At 32.1% G+C, this 4,966-nt stretch overlaps 1 protein-coding gene across 3 annotated transcripts in view; it reads right to left on the bottom strand.

Moving 5' to 3' along the window:
- The window catches only part of LOC108690496 (serine/threonine-protein kinase tricorner), a 138,804-nt gene that overhangs the window by 122,689 nt on the left and 11,149 nt on the right, over nucleotides 1-4,966 (bottom strand). The window lies entirely within an intron of this gene.

Raw genomic sequence — 4,966 nt, 5'->3', positions numbered from 1 at the left:
TATATATATACTATCTCACTCTAACTTATATTCTCTCTCTCTCTCTCTCTCTCTCTCTCTCTCTCTCTCTCTCTCTCTCTCTAATTTCAATTAAAATTATAGAGTAAAATAATATAAATTAGAAAGAGACAATATATGTATAAGGGAAAAATTATATATATGTATCTTTCTCTATTGTATAATAAGATTTTGACAAAATTGCTCGTTGCCAGTTTCTATTACAAGTCTCCAATGATCTCTAGAGAAGTGCAACATAATTTCATTCTTTGATTTTCGGAAGCGATACTGTATATATTACAAGGGAGAAAGCGACATTATTTGTAGAATATTCACACAGTTGCACGATTGGAGACATCGATATTCACAGATCCATATTTCGCGACCCAGATTTGGTTCGGTTATTATGTAAATTGCTGGTACAGTTGGAGGGGTCCCGTACAACACTGGTATTCTTTTGTTTTCTCCGCACTTTACTCATTGAGAGAGAGATGCCACGCTGATGATAGTGCCAGGTCAGAAACGTCGCCTCGTTCTCTCGGCCCGAGAAAGGAATTATTGACTATAATGAAGTTGAGCCGAGAGACGGAGATGGAACAAAGGAAACGCGTTGTTGCACGGGGCAGAGCTAAGTAAATAGCAGTCCGCACACGTTGCTCTCCTCGTGCAACTCACATGCTTCGACAGACGGCAGGGAGGAACGGCTCTTGAACTTCTATACAATTGTCTTTGATTTTAGAACGTTGACTACGGCTAATTGAGGAAACGTCTCCTTTGATATGTTATGTATGATAACTGTATTCACTTAAGTAGAATGTATTAACATATTCTTGTTGTATCGGAAGCAAGATTAATCCTAATCCTTATACAGATCAGAATTAATTAGCTCATTCTCTTATTCTGTACATTCGTGATCGTGTTCGACCTAGATCGATAATTAACCAAAACTTATAAAAATTACAAAATTTAATATAAGCTTCGCTAAACTTTTGACAAAGTTAGATTAGACTTTCTTTTACTAATGTCGATAAACTTAAAAAGAAAAGTTACTTGAAAGATTTACGTAATTATGAGAATTGCAAAGTTTAACGCTTTAAGGAGAATTTCAAGATTCTAACTGTATTGATCGGTATCAGGACAAAGATTGCTAAAAGTTATGGATATTAAAATAACGTTAAACTTAGATACTGAAAATGAATCCTTTCTATGCAAAGAGTACAGTTTTTTGCAGCAACTCATGCATAAACAAACGACTCGACGTTTTGAAGTGCACTAAGGTATGTATTTCAATAATCTCCATCACAAATCATCTGCTACAAACCGAGATCACGTACGTATATCCTCAACTAACGGTCTTGAAAATGAAGAACGAGTAACGTATATAAATGATAAAATCAAGCGACAACCAAGGATTTGAACCGACGCAACGTGATCACCATCTCTTTAGGGCAAGTTCAACGATCAACCTCCGACCTGACCTGGTAACAAGTTTTCCAGTATAAAAACCATCTTAGTTCGCAAATCGTTGAATCTTTGAAATTTTCAAGATTATATTGCAAACGTAGAAACGTCTTACACAGAGTCCCATAGAGTCCCATAGAATAAAACCTTTCCAACTGAATTTGACAATACAACTTGGCCTATAAAAATTGGCCTGCTAATATTATAAATGTCAATATTAATGTTAATATTAATTGAAATTGTTTCAGAATCTTATTAAAAAATAGTATTTCCTCATTTTATATAAATAGACTTAAGCAATTTAGTTTTAATTGTATTAAAAGATAAAAAATATTTCTCACTTGCAATAGCAAAATTAAAATTATCATATTTTTTTCCCTGCATGATTAATTCCTGATATATAGTACCGCTACATATGCTGATAGAAAAATCAATAACAACCGATTTAACTGAATCACGTTCAACGCCAAGGATAAACAGCGATAAGATTAATTTGTTTATCTTTTTCCCTTCTCCCAATAACTAGCGTTATTTGAAGTTCGCGAAGCGTAAAGTATCATTGCCATATGGTTCGCAATGAATTTAACTGTCAAGATAACGAAAGTATGAATGTCAGTTGACATAGAATGATTCGATTCTATCGATATATTGGCCCAATAAAAATATTAAATAAAATATTAGCAAAAAAGAAACTTATGATGAGATTAACTCTTTTTGTTATACTCTATTTATCTATATATATATTATTTTCATTTCATTCTGTTAATATATAGGTGTAACATCATTTTAATAATTAAATCAGTTTGAAAAAAGATCAAAAAATATTTATGTAAATATTTATTAATATATTTTTTATTCTTTTAATATGAGATTATATTTTAACTCATATTCCCTAAAATTACATATAACATTCAAATTAATTCAACTGTAAAAAAACAGACATCAGAAAAAGATTAAATCTTCTATGGAAAATATCAAGTACTCTCGGCAATAAAAAATGTTTGTTGCGACAATGTCTTTCGATATCAACTTATTACTAATAAATATTTATTCTTTTAAAAATTTTAATTCTTTAATTGTTAAAAACTATTCTCGATAGTATTAAATGATATATAATTAATGATACGTCAATTAAACGGAAGGATTGATCGTTAAAATTACATCTCTATAACTCGCGAATACGTTACAAGCATCGTTACACTTCGGAGAACTGAGAATGGCATTGGTTCACATCGCGGCATGACTGAATACGCGGCTTAGACGTACGTGGTTCAATGGACTCGCATAATTCTTACTGCATAATTCGCGATTTGCAAAATTACGTGTTTCTGAGAATACACGCTGCGTGTATGTGCTGTACAACGTGACTTGATAAAGATACGTTTAAAGCACAGCTCACCATGCACGCCTTTCAAAAGAAGCATTATCGTGTCGGAAGGAGGGGAGAAAGAAGCCAGGAAAAATTAGAGAAGGGAGAGCTATTTTCTTCCATTGAACAATTAAACAGTTTGGAGAAAGCGAGGCGTGCCTACTATTCTTCTCATCGCTCGTTCGTTGTTCATAACCATGCCAAAATTAGTCACATATTTAGTGCTGCATTTCATCACTAATTTATTACTCGCGTTAGCAAGACGCAAAATTGAATTTATAAAGAAAAGAAAGATGTATGGTCGAATATTACATTGAAAAAAAATATAGTCAATTTTAATAAATATTTAGTTGAATACTGCCAACTAAATATTTATTAAATATAAAGATATATTTATTTGATACAAGAAATGTTAATTTTTAATTTAACGATCATTTTTTTTTTTATTGAACAAATATTTACTTACTGTAAGTAAGTAAATGTTTAGTTGGCAATATTGAACTAAATTTTTATTAAAATTAACTATATTTTTTTTCGGTATAGATATGAATAAATCAATATTGGATTATCAAACAAAAATTTAAAAAAATATGTGATAAAGAGAGGAACAAATAAAGAAATGAAAATAAAATCTAAAAATAAAATATAATATGATATATAATACGTTAGTATATATAGATATGATAAATTTGACCGCGTATAAAAGCTGTATTATCTTCCGCATTTACACGACGCGAGTGTACCGCAATATCCTCAAAATATTCGCCCGCGGTAGGAAAAATCCTTCGCAGAGGATATTATCCTGAGGCTCTGTGTGTGGACATGCACGGTCGAGCACGGTGGCATTGCACGCATGACGTTACATCGCAGTTAGATAAACCCTATTGAAACCTGACGTGGCCGCGAGTCGGACAGAACGTTGCGGCGTTGCAACGACCGTATGTATGACCTGCCGCATGAAGCTACGCAACGAGACTGCACAAGCAGCCGACAGTAGATTCAAATTAATTACGGCAATGACATCGTACCGTCATGTAAAGGAAAAAAAGATTACGCGAGGTCGGAACTTCAATAACGTGCGATACAGTATAAAAAATGTTTTCTATATATTCAAAGAATACGTTATGACTATCTTTTACAGCAGAAAACTACTCTTAAAATTGATTTAGAATAAAAAGTTTTAATCGTTTAAAGTGCTAAATTGAAAAATTTTACGAGAATTTTAATAGAAACGTATGTATTATGGTATGTGCAGCAATTAAAACAGTATGGACTACATTGGATAACTGGATCAGTCTGAATTCGACTAGTTAGGATCAGTTTAGACCACTCTAAATTTATATATTGATGATTTATTAAAACATTCCATAAATAGCAATCATGATAAAAAAAAGCTCATTTCATATCATCTCATCATATATTATCTCATATTTTTTGCTAAATATAATTTGTAAATTCTCTGAATATTTTTTGAGTATTTGAAGTATTTTACATTTTTTTTTAATAAAAAATTGCTATACGTAATAAAAAAAATATTTTGGCAAAGACGATAAGGGTTAAAAAGGTCGCATTTATTCGGAATCTTCCCACGTTTTTTCGCAGAATTTTTTATACAAAGAACATGACTGCACATTTTTCAAGGCAAAGTCGAATTCGATTCTAAACACATTTCGAATGTGCTATGCGGAAGAAGAAAAGAATATGGTAAGGCAGCCTACGTTGAATCTGTCTCGTTACCCTTCCGCGATCGCAATCTAATACGGAATGAAAGGCAAGGTAAGGCACCGTTTCACGACGGTCACCGTTGAGAAGAGGTGGCTGGCGATTTCATCGTGTCGCACTACGAACTTCCGCAACGGGACGATTAAAGCGATTAATGAGCGAATTCTTTTCGCATAGAAACGAAGCTAGATGGAAAGTATACTGACTCTGAACAACATGAAAATTTTTGATAGTAACTTTAATCCATCATCCGTAATTTACGTCTTTTTGACATAAAATTTCACTCTCAAATTTTTCCGAAATAAAAAAGAGCGTGGATTAAATAAAGATTTGAGTTAAAAACCTATTTGATAATATAATAAAGATATTAAAAAGTAACTTTAAACTTTTTTGAAATTTTTTGAAAACCTAAAACAA

Source organism: Atta colombica, unplaced genomic scaffold, assembly GCF_001594045.1.
Source record: "Atta colombica isolate Treedump-2 unplaced genomic scaffold, Acol1.0 scaffold105, whole genome shotgun sequence".
Lineage (NCBI taxonomy): Eukaryota > Metazoa > Arthropoda > Insecta > Hymenoptera > Formicidae > Atta > Atta colombica.
This window is presented reverse-complemented; position numbering and strand designations above follow the sequence as displayed.